This window comes from Eleutherodactylus coqui, chromosome 1 (assembly GCF_035609145.1).
Source record: "Eleutherodactylus coqui strain aEleCoq1 chromosome 1, aEleCoq1.hap1, whole genome shotgun sequence".
In the NCBI taxonomy this organism is placed as follows: domain Eukaryota; kingdom Metazoa; phylum Chordata; class Amphibia; order Anura; family Eleutherodactylidae; genus Eleutherodactylus; species Eleutherodactylus coqui.
Window position 1 is genome coordinate 444,112,740 of NC_089837.1, and position 18,954 is coordinate 444,131,693.

Consider the following 18,954-nt stretch of genomic DNA (forward strand, 5'->3'; position numbering starts at 1 on the left):
TTGAAAAGTCCGTTCATTCGGTCTGTATTAGAAGCCGCAGAACAAGATCTAAACGTAGGTGGTACTCGGTAATAGCTTTTATTGTAATCGTAATGTCTGTCTTTGTAAGTTTAAGTAGCAACTCTTAACAAATGATAGATTTTGATTTATTTTACTCATTTTCGTATTTACTTTTATTAGTTTTTTAAGTTTATTTGTTTACTTATAAGTTTGTTAGGTGATTTAAGTTATTTAAGTTTTTTTTCCTGGTTTAACAATCCATTTATTTAGGCTACCAATATTTATTTCTGCGCCAGTTATAAAGGAAATGTATATGTATAACAGCAATCAGAGGAGAATAAGAAACCATTAGAAATATGCATAGATAGTACATATTACTTAAAAGACGTTTTTATTTATAGTTTTTTATTAGTACATTTTAGAAATAAAATGTGAACGCCATTGGGGACACTAGATGGTCTAAAATAACTAAATTATAGTATAGAAGTAGGTTCTTCATTTTGTTTCAGACATTTTTACATATAGTTTGTATGATCTCAGATTGCAGGGGGTCTATGTCAACAGTTTGGATTGGCGTGGGCAGTGGGTTTTTTCTTTTTTTCTTTAAATATACTGTATTCTTATTTATTTTTGTATATTTTTTAACCCATATGTCCCCTTTGACATCATATAAGACCTCTGGGGGACATTCAAAATGTCATTTTTTTCTCATTTCACACTTTGCTACTGGAACTTTGCTGCTTTTTTAACTAGCTTATTTTACCTCTGTATTTGTTTTGCTGACTGCAATACAGAGCTAATGTAAATGTATGTATTTACATGGCCGTATTTTTCACGGCCATTATTTTAAAACGCAACATTTCTTCCGTTTTGTCTCTTTATTGATATTATTTTCTATTGGGCAAATATGGACCAGCATTTGCCCAGTATAAAATCAAACCATTATCCATAAATGTGGAGGCAAATACATATGAAATACTGATGATATACTGATGGCATATGGTTGTAATGTCATCTGTAACATGTCCGTATCACGTATCATGAACGTGTCACAATACACTTGTCTGAAACTGGCCTTAAAAACATCAGTCACTGGCAGAGCTGTGTTGGGCCTAGCTCTGCCATGTTAGGGGCACCTGCATCATGTGATCACCAGGTCCAATAGAGGCAATGGCACTGCCACTTCCTCTACTTATTAGATAGCGCTCAATGAGCACTATGTAGGCTGGAAAAGAGAAGAGAGAAACAGTTATAAACCACTTCTGTCATCTCTTGGAGTCCTTGGCTGTCTCTGGCCACAGGGCATCTGAACTGTTCCTGCTAGGTTGCTAGAGCTTTAAACCCATGCCATACATTTACATTGGTGTGGGTTGACCCACTTAAGGACCAAGCACCGTAAATTTATGGTGCTTAGTCCTGGGCTTTAATCTCAGCCGACAGCAAAAATACAGCGTGGGATTAAAGACACAGCCGAGGACCCGAAGGAGAAGGGAGAAGCATTTTTTAGCTGCTTCTGCCTTCTCCTTTTCAGGATACATAGCACTCAATGAGCATTATGTACGGAAAAGGGAAAATAGAAGTGTTAGTTCCGCTATGCAACGCAGCAATCACGTGACTGCCAGGTGCCCCCTGTTACAGCAGAGCTGCAGGGTCCTAGCAGGTCCTGGTCAGCTCTGTAAGTGAATGATGACACTATGAGTGGATGCTTTCCCCTGTAATTGGGGCTCCTATGGATGCCCCAGCTACAGTGGAAAAGTGTGAAATCTAAAAAAAGACAGTGTGACTGACACCAAGAGGTCTTATATGACATCACGGGGGACAAAGATCTTTAAAAAATAGTTACAAAAATCAGTTTAAAAAATTACAGAATAAAAGAAATATATATATATTAAAAAATCTACATATTATATATCAAAATGACCTAAAAAATGAGGAACCCATTCCTGTACTTTATTTTAGCGTAAATACACTAATTATAAAAATAAACAATAGTTTTTTTTAGCTTTTTACCCCTAACAAAACAAAACAAAAAAAGGAATAAAATGTCAGTGAAAAAAAGATATAAAAAATAGCCCTATATATTACAGTACAAAAAAGCAGCAAAAATAATCTGGGTAACTGAAGAAAACTGAACAATTGGCAAGTAAAACTACCACATGGGTAAAATATCTAAAAAGTGTCTGCTCCTTTAGGATCAAAACATGCCTTGTTGCTGACAGATCAAGTTCAGCTGGTTTTAGTGAGTTTATGTAGTTATGTGAAGTATAACTTATCATGATGAGATATATATCACAGAAGCCTAGCGTTAGCATCAGAGGAGTAACTTGAAGCTTCTGGGCTCCAATGCAAAATCTGTAACAGGGCCCCCAACTATAATGCTTTATTCATAGTATTGGGCTCCCTATATAGAGAAGGGAGGCCTTATGGGCCCCCAAGGCTCCTAGGCCTGGGAGCAACCGCATTCCCTGCATACTCTATAGTTACTCCAGTGGTCAGCATTTATAATGATCGTAATTCATTAAGGTTCCGGAAAGCAGAAATGGACTTTGTTTTCTCCTAAAGGGAGTGCATCGCCTATATTTTTTTTACTAATCAAAACCGGATAGTGACACAGATTCCATTTTTTCTAATCAGTTTTTATTTTAATTTCTATTATCTGTACAAGGCTATGAGGGCGGCCATTTTGTCTCAGCTGCCATTACCAGCATTTAGAGATATATGCTTTACAGCAAAACAATAGGCCATTCACATACTGGACAGTAATGTCCATGTAAGGCGCAATGAAGCGACCAACATGAACGTAAATATAATGTATAAATAATTATGTATATATAAAGGAAACGTAAATGGGGAAAACAGAGAAATGACCCTAACCAAGTAATGCAAGAGAATCTTGCCTATAAGTGGGGCGATCACCCTGATGAGGGCAACCGCACAGTAGGAACCTGGAGTAGCAGGCAGTGAATATGGCAAAGGTTATATGAAATATATAAGTAGAAACCACAGATGTACAGGGGAAAGATGTAACCACACCCCAGATAAAGTGAATAGCGAGGCAGACTTAGCTTTATCTTGAGACCCAGATCAGGCAGGGAACTGAAGATCAGATTGTCTTAAAACAGGAGTCAGGCCAGAGTAAATCTGCCACGGAGTCGCTGACCAGAATAGATGTTCAATAGATTGGTCAGCCAGAAAGGCAGACCAGATCAAGTGAATAACCAGCGTCCTCTGTAAGGAGGAGCTGGGATAAATGTAGACAAAATAATGATGATTGGCTGTGTATGGAGTCATTATGTCAGGTTTTAATTCAGTGCATTTCACGTAAATTAGCACTCCCTCCTGATGGGTATTGATATGGGTTAATATGGGTACATCCAGGTAAGCTCTTTTACATGTGTTTGGGTTAACGACCATGCTATAAAAAGGAAACATGTACTGATGAACTTTCGTTCTCCCTGTGGAAGTGACATGTAATGTGGCGATACGCGTGGGGATTGAGGTGTTACTATTTTGTGGCTATATCAGCCTGGATTTGTCTACTTTCCCTTTCTGGAGCATGCATGGTATTTAGGACTATTTTTGCTACTTTCTAACATAATATCATTCTATTCCATTTGGGACTTTCCAATTCTGGTTATCTTATGCACTTTGTTATATTTTCTTGTCCTATCTCATTGGACTGTATATGCACTTTGGTTGTTATACTATGCTGCTCTTGTTAGGAGGTTTATGTTTATCCTTGTGAGTTGCCTATAATGACTGTTTACGTTACTGGAGCAGAAACGGTATGTCTTTGATTTTTTTTTTAAGTGTTTTTAATGAGTACATGTTTTTATTTTCCAAATTAAGGTCGCTCATTTTATTTTGCGTGAGTGATAATTCTTTTGGACATGACATCTTGTTGTTGTGTCATAGATGGTTGGGCTGTCATCAACCAATCAGCCCAAATACATGCAGAGAAGTGCTCCTGTCAGAGTCTAAAAACAAAAGGAGCAGGTCACGTTGGCTGGGGCTGACGCTGTGGTGTCACCCTGGTTCCATTCTTGGGTTGTGGCCAGCACACAGAGATTGGAGTATTATAGTCATGCTCTGTGACCTCTATAGAAGTCATTGCGCAGGAAGGAGGAAGAGGTGAGCTGTGACCATCACCTATTGTGAATGGTGAATCCTGTGTTTTCTATATATAAATGTGACATTTTTCATTGTAATTTTGCCTGTGATAATAAGGAGATGACTGCTGAATTTTTTTTCTGCGAAACCATGTCAGTCTATCTCAGTAGACAAAATAAAAATTGCAGGATCATAACATTGGTTATTGCAGAAAAAAATCACCAAAACTCTATAAAATATGTTTAACACAAAAGTTGATGTACACAGGTCATTTTCTGATGACACGTTCCCTTTAACTCTTATGCTGGGTTCCCACGGGATGGAAATCCCATGAAAATATCGCGGCTTGGCCACACCGAAAAAGCAGCAAGATTTCCATGGGACAGCTGCAGCTTCAAAACCCGCAGCATTTCGCCGTGGCTTTTGGAGCAGTTCGGCCACCAGCATACCGTTGCGGCTTTCTCTCCCCATAGAGAGGAGTGAGGCCACAACGAAAAAAAAAAAGAATTGACATGCTGCAGCTGTCAAGTTGACGCCGCATTGCCGGTTCCGCCTGGCTTTGCCGCAATGGATTGGCCACCCCGTGTGGACAAGATTTTTGCAAAATCTCGTCCACTTAGCTGGCTTATCCCGGGATTAGCAGTCGCAGGCGGAGTTGCTGCACAGAAATTCTGTGGCAAATCCGCCCCGTGTGAACCCAGCCGTAGGATTATGAAAGGGTGTTGTAAAATATAAACAATTTTTCACTGTCTCGAAGCCCTGGGCTTTGTTTACACTAATGGCATAGCCATGATGCTGTCATGGATCAACCATACAATGGATCCAAACATGGTCGCAACAATGTGCCTATTGTTTTAAAGTCAAGAATGATGTAGCATGCTGCACAATTCTTGGAGCTACAAGTGAAGCATCCTTATTAATAATGTGAACAGAGGCTTATTGATTGTGGGAAGAGTATAAAAGCGACTTGTTTCAGTGAAATGCACAGTGTAATGTGTGCGGGGCCTGGCAGACTGTCGGATAAGGTCTGTCTCAGGAACAAGGATCCGGTAGGATTAGTTTTATCTAGTTTCTACATCCAGTCCTCCTTATGTCATAATATTTTCTTCTACAAGAACTAGCCGTCCCAAACTTCTAAAGCGTGTGAAAGTTTTAAGACGTGCCTCAACAATCACCCCTCTTTCAAAGTCCAATATGACATCACCATGCATGCATAGCTAAATACAACCAGGTACCATGCATGCAGCATTTCCCACCTGTGTGTTAAAACCTGTAGCTTTGCAGAACTATACAGATTTACTTAACCCTTGAAGATCAGAGTAAAGCCTATGCTCTCCATTCACCTAGTGAATGGCTAATTTATTAGAAACACCCCTCTAATAGCACGTTGTACTTTAACCTTCAAACCTGCAGCAGTTCTTCATGGCATAGATTCCAATAGGGGTTGAAAATGTTCTGCAGGAATAATGGGCGATGCAGACTTCTTGTAGTTGCTACAAATTAGACAGAGGTGCTGACATGCTCTGACAAGCTGACAGGAAGGGTTCTTTGATTCATGCTGCCAAATTCTGACCTCCCATTAGCATGGTGCATCAGAAATCAGGATTCTCTTGACCAGGCAATGTTTTTCTACTACTCGGTGATCCAGCTTTTGCCCCAGCTCAGTTGTCGCTGCCACCTATTGGATGGCAGCCTATTTACAGTAAACAGAGGTGGACTGCCCGGGACAATACCCTGCCTGTTCTACCTTCATTCACTTGAATGACTATCAGGTCTGTTTAGAACACAGAAACAATAGTCGCCAGTGTGGCTGTTGGGTGTTTTTACACCTGACAGTCATACTGTGTAAAGATATTTACTTTAATTTCATTTGACATTGACTTATGTAACTGCTGCAAGGTTCTATTACTTAAACAAATGTCCCATCTACGGGGGCAAGAACTACTCTTGGAATGTGGAAGAATGGTCACTGCTGAACCCCAGTAGCCTACAGACCAAGTCAGCTCAAACCAAACAACAGAGATGCATAATTGTGGTTAGTGAGCTGTAACAAACATATACATTACAATGGGTGTGAGCGAGTGGGAATGAGCTTTTTACACATAATGATTTGTGAATAACTGAATGAGAATTTTTACATCTGGATAAAATGAAGGATGAATGATAGGCAAATAAATTGTAGTTTGACATACAATGGTTGTCCGTTTTAGACTGAATGACTGTAGGTCAAAATCACATGATCCAGCAATTTTTGGATTGATAATCATTGTGTGTAAAAGGACCCTTATAGCAGAATTTATTGTAGCCCATTATCATATCATGAAATTGCATATATTTGCACACACAGTGTATATAATGGTGTGTATATAACACGCCATATTTAGTAAAGCTACATTAGTATATTATTGTAGGTTACTGTATAGCTACCAGAGCAGAACTACTTTGATTCTGTACTTGCTCTTGCTCTATATGGCTACTGTCATGGGTATAGCTATAGGGGGTACAGAGCTAGGGTATTAGTGTAGTATGTCTCCACCGAAAGTATGGGTTGGCCTGGCTCACCTACAGATAATGCCCAGGCCACTCCCTGTTCACGCCCCAATCTGGAAAAAGCTCCCAATTGGCAGAGGCATACTACACTAGTACTGCTCACTACTAGTAGGCAGCTCCCAGCCCTCTTCCCTATCCTGACCGATGCCGGAGTGTCAGCCCTCCAGTCTGGCACTGGTCGGGAGGAGTGGCTGGAGGGAGCTTCCTGGCTGCATTAATGCCGGAGCTGAGTGTCACCTCTCCGCATGCTGACCGCTGCCAGAGTGTCAGCCCTCTTATCCAGCACCGGTCGAGAAGAGTGTCCAGAGGGAGCTTCATGGCTGTAGTAATGCTGGAGCTGAGTGTCAGCCCTGTTGCCAAAGTGTCAGCCCTCCGGTCCGGCACCGCTTGGGAGGAGTGTCCGGGAGCCTTCTGGCTGTAGTCATGCCGGAGCTGGCAGCTGCCTACTAGTACTGAGCAGTACTAGTGTAGTATGTCTTCGCCAATCGGGAGCTTTTGTCAGCTTGGGGCGTGACTTGGGCATTACCTGTAGGTGAGCCCATCCAACCCATACTTCCAATGGAGACATATTACACTAATACCCAGAGCTAGCAGTTAAACTCAAGCCTTGGACCCTGGCGAGCCAGTGGCCATGTTACAGATATGCTTTGGGGCCCAGGAATGCCATGTTCATGTAAAGTGGCCCAGAACACCATCCTGGTCCCCTCCGTAAATGTCATACATGTTTTGTCCTATGTGGATACACTGTACAAAAACCTGTCTTGTCATATCCAGTGTGTGTGTTGCACAGCTGCGATGCTTGAGAGGTTAACGTTAATAAAATCATTGCCTGCATATAGATGTATCAATTTGTTATGTCATGTGGTAGACGTGAGGATATGAATGTGTCTCTAACCGTTCCTGGGGACCCAAAGTACTATACACATGTCTCTGTGTTCTTTTCTCCCCTGCGTAGCATACCGTTGTGCGGGAACAGTGACGTCACAAGTGATAAATACTACTTCCCCCATCAACCTGTTTATTGGCATTCCCTATCCTAGGGGTGTCGAAGCTGGCCTGCGAGACTACTCTGGCCTTGGTTGCATGATGTCCCTCAGGGACCAGAGCCTGGTAAGTGCTGCCATGCCAAGCCAGCACTTATCCCTCCCAGCTCTGCATGGTACTCAAGTGTCAGGGGTCATCCCTCTGGGGTGTTGCACATGGCTAATGTATTCTGCTCATGATATAATATTTAATGTGGCTCCAGCCTGAAGCTTTGCAATAAAAATCACCTCAATGTATGTGCTTAGGTGACAAATTCTGTGTTCCTAACCTTGGGCATATGTAAACTGAACTCTTTAGGCTGATAAAGAATTGATAAAAACGCTTTACACACAGAATACACATTACGGGGTGGTTTTAAAATTGTTTTAAAATTGTTAAATTTTTCGGTACATTATGTGGTAATTAGAAGAAAAACAAAATACCAGAATTGTGCTTTATTTGGTGAGCCTTGTCTCCAAAAAAACGTAATAAAAAGCGATCAAAAGATCGTATGCACACCAAAATGGTATCAATAGAAACCACAAGTCACCCTGCTAAAAATGAGCCCTCACACAACCCCATTGACAGAAAGATAGTCATGGCAGTCAGAAGATGGTAACAGAAAATATTTTTTAAAAAGATATCTTGTTTTTAGTAGTAGTACAGCAAAGAAAAAATAAACAAAATTAGTATCATTGTAATTGTACTGACCCACAGAAAAAAGTTCGGCCAGTTTCACAACTGCATTGGAGCCTCCAGTTGGAGGTTCCGTCACAGATTTGGCTCAAAATACCCAATGAAAAAGCACTGCTGGGTAGCTGAGCAGAGAGTGAATGGACGCCATTATAGTCCAGAGACGGAGCCGTTCTGCCGCGGGGATTCCCCTTTCATGCTCCCCGAAAGTAGCAGGAAAGCGGAAGACCAAATGCAGATGTGAAACCACCCTTATGTCATTTTTGCCAATATATTCACTCAAAAATGGTGAAATTGTGTTTTATTTTTTATTGAAATCCATTTAGAATTCTTTAAAACATTTTCAGAACATTATATGCTACATTAAATAGAACCTTTGGAAAATACAATTTGTCCCACAAAAAACAAGCTCTCAGGCAGCTACCATGTTTCCCTGAAAGTAGGTCCTACCCTGATAGTAAGACCTACCATGTTTTGCGGAGGCTTGAATTATAAGGCCTCCCCCCCCCCCCCCCCCCCCGAAAATAAGACCTCACTCAGTCATGTCATTCAAAGCCCCGTCGCCAGCAAAGCTGAGATAGCAGACGGGGAGGACTCTGCAGTTTGCCGCAGCGCCACAGGAGACCATCGGGATGCTGCGGACCAGGTGAGTATAAGCCTCCCTCCCCCAAAAATAGGACACTGTGCCTCTCTTGGGGCAAAAATTAATATAAGACAGTGTCTTATTTTCAGGGAAACACGGTACATCAATGGATAAATAAGAGTGGTATTATTTTACGGAGTGTGTGTTTGTAGGCAGGGAGGGGGGGGGGATGGAAAAAAGGGCCATATCCTTAAGGGGCTTTTAATATGAAGAATGTGAGAGCAATGTCTGAATTTTACAGGGTACTTAGTTTATTGTGCTTGGTTGTATCTAGAAAGATTAGAAGTTTGCTGAACAGAGGTCGGAAATTATTGATGAAGGATGCCAGCTGGGTCTGAAGGAAGGAAAGCTTACGTAATTAGAATGCTTGTAAACAGGAGTGCTAGGTAGCAGATTATTAAGAACATTTTTGCACTTATAGGAAAGAAATAATAAATGTTTGCTATATTTACTTACATATCTTCACATAATGCCCATAATGCCCTTCAGGCCATATCCACAAGGCCATATCTGTGTTGTCCCTGTGACATTCAGGCATAAAATACATTGCATGAGTCTGTGTGATGTCCGATGTTCACAGCGCCTGCACGCTGTAATGTGAAACCATGAAAATGGACGAGAATAGAACATATCGTGATTTTCTTTGTACATAAAACATCTAAGTTGCTTTTCTAAGCAAAGAACTGGAGGATCGCCAGTAGTTTACTTGAGAAGGGTCGGTGATGCAGGGATTATTCTGATTGCCAGATTTGGAGTTGGGAAGGAATTTTTTCCCTAAAATGAGGACAATTGTTTTCTACTTCATGGGGAGTTTTTGCCTTTTTCTGGATCAACATTGCTGGATAATGGGCTGAACTGGATGGATGGATGTACATCTATTTTTCAGCCTTACATACTATGTTACTAGGGGGGATATAAGTGTCATGTGCACTGCTCAGCTCCTTACTCCATTAGGCAAGCTGCACACGAACGAATTTGCGACAAATATCGTTCGGAACATGGTACGCAAAACCACTTTTTCCTGCACACCTGTGGGAACTAATTGCGATTTCCGCGAGCAGAAGAAAAATCACAGCATGTTCTATTTTAGTGTGCATTCTGCACGGACAGCTTCCAATGAAGTCAATGGAAGCCGTCTGACCCACCGCCCATCCACAACTGACATTATGCATAGGTTGCGGATACCCGCATCATTGCCTAGCTAGGAAAAAGAAACATCTTTTAAAAAATCTGTACTGCGCATGTCCCATGGCAGCTCCCCGCAGCCATACGCAATACAGATGAAGAAGAAAGAGACAGGTACGCAGGGTCGCTGTATTAATCAATCTAGTATACCCAACCCAGTCATTTGCAGATGGCCTTAGTCAGTCTAGTATAGCCACAAACTCACTACGAAAGCACTATTTCTCAAGTCCTCAAGAACCACCAACGGTCATGTTTTCAGGATTTAGTTAATGTCACCACCTCAGAAATACAGCTCTGGAGGATTTCGCTTGACTGTGTTTTATATAGAGTAATAACCTATTTATTTTGCATGGCCTTTAGAAGCTTCAGCAGTTCCAGTACCCCCCCTCCCCCCGCCACTATATGTTTTACGTTTTAACACCAATGGCATGCAACGGTGTAATTACGGAACGTTATAGTTGCTGGAATGCAAACACCAGAGGGGAAATACTATACTGGGTTCACAAACTTAGTGCATGACTATGCTGCAGGTGCCTTATGTTTTACTCTGCGCCGCCAGCATGTAGTTCCACAGTGTTGGGCTTCCGGCTTACTTCCATTTCCCTCATCACATCATGACAATACAGATGAGAGATCTTCCCTGCCTTCCCATAAGACACATTTATCTCTAGAAATCCTGGGAACATTCCAATCATGTTTCATTTGATGTTGTTCTGTTCTTGTCCCACTTTAAAAGTTGACCGCTGCACTAACCGGACCAGTTATAACAAAGACGCACTATGACCCTAACGATAAGCACCTTACAACTAATACTACGGAAAACTGGAAAACAGCTTTTACCGCCAGGGATGTGTTTGTGAACTCGTAATGTTCCTGATGTGCCATACCTAGGTCTCCCGGGACAGGCGGGGCTCTGTTTGTTCTGCTTATGAAATAGTCAGGTAGAAAACACCGCTGAACATGTTAATAATTAATCACATCCTCTTAAAGACAAATATAAAGCAACTGTCCAAATACCGAACTACACCTGGAAAATCATGCCAGAGGTATTACCTGGAAGTAAAGACAATCGTCTTTATACTACGAACACATCCTGTATACATTCTGCCTCTATATCACATATCAGGTATCCCATCACAAGTTCAATTCTTACATTTTAAGAAACTGTCTATTTTCCTAAAATCAGTTTTCAGTGCTCCTTAAGGCTGCTATGGTATTACATGAGCGCTAGCAGCTCTACACTTGCGTTTTCCTGACAGTTGCCTGCACAGATACAAAGCGGTAATTAATGCTATTATATCGGCGTTAACAGTGGTTGTGTAATTGGAACCTTAGAGTATTTGTACAATGCTGATTTAATTAAATCAATCACAACCATTAAAACTTAACCATTTCCAATCCACTGTCTGACCTCTGAAGACATTATGATTTAAGGCTGCACAGCTCCGATGTTGGAAGACGTCCGTCGGGGTTCTCTTACAGTATATTGTCAGCCTCTTTGCTGTCGGAGCCTATCCAACGTGTTACCTCATGCAGTACTGGCTTTAGCCAGCAGATAGCGCCATTGTATAACGGCAGAAAAAGAGTAAATCACCTAGGAGAATTAGAATACAAATTGGATTGGAAAGGGTTAAAGGGGTTGTCCGGGAATTTTACTATTGATGACTGTGGGAGATGACAGAGATGTTCTCCATCTTGTATGTGTATTTTCGTTTGTTCGGCTGTGTAGGTCTAAGATAGAGGACACTGCTTGTGTCAGCAACCACCCAATATAAACAAAGAGAATGTTAATTTCTTTTCTTCTTTTATCTAGAGAACGATCAGTAAAGGCCCGTTTACACGCAACAACTATTGCTCAAAATTCGTTCAAAGGAGCGAAAGTGAGCAATAATCGTTACATGTAAACATGTGGTCATTGTGCACTATTCATTCACTTGTCGTTTTTTGCTGAGTTTCAGCCTGCATAAAAATAGTCGTTAGTTCGTTCGCTTGTCGTTAGGTTTAAATGGCATACCTTCAGTCTTTCAAACAACTTGAGGGGAGGGGTGATTGTTTGCTCAGCTAAACACAATGACTCATGTGGCAGAAGATGATGATTTTTCTTTGCACTAATTAAAAACCTCCTACTAAGAGATTTTTCTCATATACACACACCTCCTGAGCAAACAACACATACAGTGTTTACATAGCTGACAAGGGAAATGGCGAGGATTTCAAATGATTATCTTTACGTGTAAACGCTTATCATTTGAAAGCAAAGAAGTCGTTAAGTCGTTCGTTCATTCAGGAGACAATCGTTGCGTGTCGATGGGGCTTAAACAGGACAGACCAGGATTCTTATTTGGCCAGCAGAAAGAGATTCAATAGTCTGTTGTTAATTGTGCCATGTGGTAAAATCTCTACTGCGCATGTCTGCTAATCTCCTTCCCTCTTCAGATTTTCTTCATGAACACTCCCCATGAGAATGACCTATCAGCATACAATATGTTGCAATGTATTTGAATGTCACACCTTCCTTTGTTTGAGTTACAATATAAGCTATTTCCCACCAAAAGCAGATGTTCTGCGTTACACACAATATAAGGCGTATCTTTCATTGGCTTCTCCAAGCTCATATTAACCCTATCTAATATGGCACCACAGTATATCAAACAGCACAACTGTGCTAACATGACCTATCCTCAAGATAGGGTACCAATAGCTGACTGCCAGACCGCTGTCAGTGTAGACAGTGCTGGAAGCAGATATCGCTGTTTGTATTGCAGCGTCCTGATTTGGTGCTGCAGGCATAGCTGCCATTGATGGGAGCTGCGCATAACAGACCGCTGCAGTGCTTTCTACTTCCAGCACTGTCTGTACTACCAGCAGCTGATGAACTTCCACCGATCAGCTTTTGATGACCTATCTTGAGGATACGTCATCAATAGTAAAAGTCTCAGACAACTCTTTCAATTTTGTTCGAGATTAGAAAATAGGTTTGTGCTTTATAAAAAAACAGCGCCACTCATGTCAATAAACTAGGCCTACTACTGCAGCTCAAGTAAGTAGGGAAGAAATGCAATACCAAACACACCCATACACAAGTGGGTACTGTTTGTAGAGAAAGCAGACCATTGTTTAATGCTTTTAATGAATCTAATTCAAAAGTATTAGAATTTTTTGAGTAGGTTTTCACACTAGAGATCTTATGGTCACTGGTGGCTTTTAATCCTCTAACAAACTAATGGCTCTGCAGTGTTATGGGTACAAAAAATATTTTGACCTTAAAGGGTTAATACTTCTTTTTTAGCCTGAGAAAGGAAATCATGGCGGACTATCCGTAAACCAACCTGAGAACCCACAAAGCAAATCTTCACATCTCAGCTTCCAAGATCCCTATTTTAGAGGAGAGGAATATATCAATGTGCATAGATGTACCGGGTTCACCAGAGTGGCCCTCCATTCTGGCTCATAGAGGGAGGTGCTGAGTGGAAGACCCCTCCTTATGACATCCATATACTAGAAGGCCATATTAGTATGGGTTTTTTGTCATAAAAGAACTGCTATGAAGAAGCCTTTAAGTAGCATTACCTAAGTTATGGTGCTTATAGGACCGGTAACAAGGAGTCCAGGGATGCACTTTTAATACTTACCCAGGTCATCAATCAAGTGCTGAGCAATGTAAGTCAACACTCACTGACAGGGCACTGAGCAAGAAGTCAATCAGTAGTCGATAGACGTTCTGTTTTTTCAGTAATCAGAAACTCAATGGCTACTTCTCACTCAGTGTAAACAGGAGTTGTTCAGTCTCTGAGCGACTGCCTATTTGCAGTGAATGGAGGCCATCTCCATTGTCCGACAGACTATCACTTCTGCGGAAGCAAGGAGCGACAGTTGTACTGTGTGAAGGTACTTTAAGTACCAACTTCCATCGGTGACAGTGCAGGAATGAGGAGTTAGGTTAGTATAAAAATCACATCACTCCTCATTCCCTGGCCTATAATCTCCATAACTTAGATTCTGGTTCTTGTAGCACATCACAGGTTCCCTTTAAATTGTCCCCCAAAGGACCAATCTAGGGGCTAGAAGAAATGTGCCAGTCCCTCTCTCTTTAGTGTGGCAGGAAGAGAGTGGAGAGTTATACAGGGTGTCTACAGAGATACCTATCCAGGGGCAGAAGAGAACTTTCCAGCATTTCACGAGGGAATGTGTGGGGAACTGCTTGTTCCAGTGCTAAAATAACTGAAGGGAATCCATTTAAGACAAATTAGCATAACAAATAATTTCTGACTGTAAAGGATAAAGAAAAATGTGGGACACGAAACAAAAAACTGAGCTTTATTATATTACAGAAAATGATCAAAATGGCCTTGTCAGCAGCTGTACAAAGATGATCATGGTTGAGCGTGGCGGAATGGAAGGCATGTAGCATCTCTGGGGTCACTGTTTCACAGACTGCTCACATTCATCTGTCTATTTCACCAATATTATAAGGTGCATAGTGTAATACGCAGTGAATAGAATTAGAGATGAGCGAGCATGCTCGGTTAAGGCAGTTACTCGAGCGAGCATTGCTCTTCTCGAGTAACTGCATACTGGTCTGAGCAGATTCAGGCGGGGGGCGGCGGTGGGGGACAGGGAGTAGTAGGGGGGAGAGTGAGAGAGATCTTTCTCTATCTCTCCGCCCCCCCCCCCCCCCGCCCACTACCACCCGCCACTCCCCCTGAATCTGCTCGGACCAGTATGCAGTTACTCGAGAAGAGCCATGCTCGCTCGAGTAACTGTCGTAACCGAGCGTGTTCACTCATCTCTAAATAGAATCCATTGATTTCTATGGGTTCGTTCACATGAGCGTATTTTGTCGTGCAATCGTGTAAAAAAAATACACATCATGACTTATCTTGGTGCGCATTTGTCCACTGTAAGTGCCCATTCAAATCAATGGACATGTGTAAATTTTTTGTGCCCGCAAACAAAACATTGCCAGAGCGGATGAATAGGTGTAAGTGATTTTTCAGTCGCACAAAAACATGGCGTATTTACGTGATCAAAATGTACTTACGCTCATGTGAACAAGCCCTACGGTGACTCTACAGGAAGAGATCTACAGTGGTCCAGTGTGGGGAATGTGGTGGCCCAAGAAGCGGGTGGTGTGTCCACAGAGATACTATCCAGGGGTAAAAGACAGGTTTTCTTTTTATTTCACTGATTGCATTAGTTCATGGCATTTTTAGTTGCTCCAAATGAATTCTTATGCTAATTCATCTTAAATTGATTCCCTTCAGTTAAGGCCCATTTAGACACAACAATTATCGCTCAAGATTCGCTCAAAGGCAATCTTTTAAGCGATAATCGTTGTGTGCGTTTACGCGCTCTGAGCATTGCTGTGTTCTCAGAGCGCTCAGCTGATATCCTGCTGAGCGCTCTAAGCGGGGTATACAGAACACAGCTGGAGCGCTATCCTCTGCTTACTCCTGCTGTGTTCACGAAGCGCCCAGGTGGTATACAGCTGAGCACCCCGAGCGGGGTATGCAGAACACAATAGTATCAGCGGTATCCTGTTGATAACTCTGCGTGCGGCTCTCAAAAGGCTCATCGTTCTCTTTCAGCTAGCTATGAGCGAATCGTGCACGAACAGTGCACCTTGGCCGCACATTTAGACCCAACGATTATCGCTCAAAAGATGGCTTTTGAGCGAATTTTGAGCGATAATCGTTGTGTCTAAATGGGGTATCAGGCCCCATTTACATGGAACGATTATCTTTAAAACAATTGTTGGATCGTGCGAATTTCAATGCTAGTCGTTCAGTGTAAACACAGCCAACGACTGTGCGACGAGCAGGAATTTGTGCGCTTCTTGTTCACTTATTAGCACATCGTTGCGTGTAAACAGCAATCGTCAAGTCTTTCACATTCACTGATACACGACTTAGATAAACGACTGATCAATATGCGAACAACCTGCAAATGTTTTATCTCTGTGAACAAGCTGAACGAGCCAATAAGGCTTCACTTGGAGATATTTGCATACGGTTTTCAACGTTACGCACGCAATACTATAGAATAGAAACCCTTAATTTCAACTGGATTCCCTCGTATTCCCCAATTTCTTGTTCGTGGAAAAAAAATCAGACCTGCTGTATCTTTCTGCGCATTTGTGCATCGAAGGTCCCCATGTGCATTCACCCTTTAGCTGGGAAAATCTCTTTTGCGCCAGATTTCTGTGAATGATTTGCGTGTAGAAAGCTATTTTCTAGCTCCCTTGTTGAATCGGAAGGTTATGCTTCCAACAGTTTTAGGACATGTGATGAAATAACGTGGAGCGGCTGCAGTGGTGTCAGGTTCTCTTCCATGTTACCGAACAGCTGGTGTGCATTGTGTCCACACAACACATTCTTCACCCCAACGGACTAGACTGTGCGCAGCGTCCTCCATGCTCAACCTAAGACATTGGACAGCAATCCAGATCAGAACTATATTTATAGTCTGTGTTGTATCAGATGCGTTCCAGGAACGTGAGGTGTATGCACAGTTCCCATGCATCTCCGTAAACGTATAAAATGTTATTGATGGCTCGGAGACGGCGTGCGGACGTGCGATCAACATGTGATTACACGGAAATCAGATGGATCTCATTAAATAGAACTTCCTGTATGTATTTCATCTTCCTAGATTTGTCAGTCTGACTCGTGGTCTCAGATAAAATCTTTATCTAGATAAAGTGTGATGAGCTTTACAACAGTTTGAGAGCATCCTTCCTTGTATGTGCTGCAAATGATCTTGGGCCGGGAGAAATGACTAATACGAGGAAAAATGTATCACACGTGCTAATAGCTATCAGCGGAATTCCTGCTGTAATCCCATCAGCGTGCAGGTGCGAATGTGGTAAAATGCACAATGGGGAAGATTAACTAAGAACGACATTTCCAACACTGGTCTTAGGCTTCCTTCACATGAGCGTATCTGTATTTGCGTGCGTCTAAGTGTTGCGTATTTGCGGAATAAAATTGACTTTTTTGCACATGCATTGGCGTAATTTATTGTATTTTTTGCATTTGGCAAAAAAATATACAGCAATTGAAACAGCTAATTAGTCTAATGAGTTCCAGATGTGTTCTTTTCCTGCGCAATTCCACGAAGTTTCCCGCATCTCCTAGCATATTTTGTGTGCATTTGCCCATCCCCATTGACTTTTTTGCACGACCGAAATGCGCAGGAAAATATGCACATGTTAACAAGTCCATTGAAATCCATGGGTTCTATTTAGAGATGAGCGAGTATACTCGCTAAGGCAAACTACTCGAGCAAGTAGAGCCTTATTCGAGTACCTGCCCGCTCGTCTCTAAAGATTCGGCTGCCGGCGCGGGTAAGCGGTGAGTTGCAGGAGTGAGCAGGGGGGAGGGGGGGTGGAGAGTGAGAGATCTCCCCCCTGTTCCTCCCCGCTGTCCCCCGCCTCCTCCCGCCGCTCCCTGCCGGCAGCCGAATCTTTAGAGACAAGCGGGCAGGTACTCGAATAAGGCACTACTCGCTCGAGTAGTTTGCCTTAGCGAGTATGCTCGCTCATCTCTAGTTCTATTCTCTGCGTATTGCATGCGCACAACTTGTTCATGCAAATACACCCGGGTAATGCTGGCAAAATACACTGAGATGCAAGAAACACTGTATAATTGCACAGAAAAAGAACACAGCTGGAACTCATTAGACTAATTAGCCATTTCAAACAGTGGGTATCTTTTGCAGCGCGCATATGTAAATGCATTGCATGTGGAAAAGGTACTGTTAAATACAAGTGAGAAGAGAGCCTAAGGGCTTGTTCACATGACCGTGTTTGTGCAGGTATTTGAGCACACAAAATCTGCATGCGCTAAAAGCAGAGAATAGAACACATTGATGGGTTTGTTTTCATAAGCACATTTTGCATTTAAAAATTAGCACCTGCTCTATTTTCCTGTGTTTTGCAAAAATCCCATAGAAGTCTATACTAGGTGCGCAAATATGCAAGGTAAGGTGACCTGACATCCCGATTTAGGCAGGACAGTCCCACTTCCCCCAGGATCCCTAAGCAGGACAGCCTTTTGTCCTGCTTTCGGGATGGCTGTCCCGCATTCGTCCTGCTTTCAGGATGCCTGGTCACTATGAAGGTGATTACCAGCCGGGGTGCTGCAGCTCCCCGGCGGGTAATCACTCAGTGGCGCTGCTGCGGGATGCACACACTGACAGCAGTGTGTGCACCCAGGATCATCCTCTTCTGCCCTCTCCTCCTTGGTTCCGCCGAGAGGAGAAAGGAGGAGAAGTGCGGGCACACACACTTCCATCCACAGCAGCACTTTGAAGACGTGGAGGAGGTAAGTATATCAGTCTCGATGAGGCTACTGTGGGGGGTCACTATTAATACTGGGGCCAATATAGGAAACACTATTATTAATAGTGTCCCCTATATCAGCCCCAGTAGTATTAGTGCAGCAACCTAAACACGAGGCACACGCTGAGGAGATAGCGGGGTAGAGATGGCATTTGTCAAGGTTGCTCTAGCAAACTCCTCCCCAGAGGGACGTACATGACCTCAGCCAAGGAACCGCTAAGCCTCTTCCAGGCAATGCTGGGACAGCGGTTACCTGAATAATTGTGTGATGGACCTGAAGAGTTTGTCACGCACGACGCCACCATTCCTTAACTCCGTTGGATGTCCGACTGGCAAATAAGAAAGTCCACACACAATTGAATTAGAAACTTCAATCACTGGGAACGGGCAGTGATTGCAACTTTACTCA

At 42.5% G+C, this 18,954-nt stretch overlaps 1 protein-coding gene across 3 annotated transcripts in view; it reads left to right on the plus strand.

The window, feature by feature from the left end:
• Positions 1 to 18,954, plus strand: part of STARD13 (StAR related lipid transfer domain containing 13) — a 305,534-nt gene that overhangs the window by 182,176 nt on the left and 104,404 nt on the right. The window lies entirely within an intron of this gene.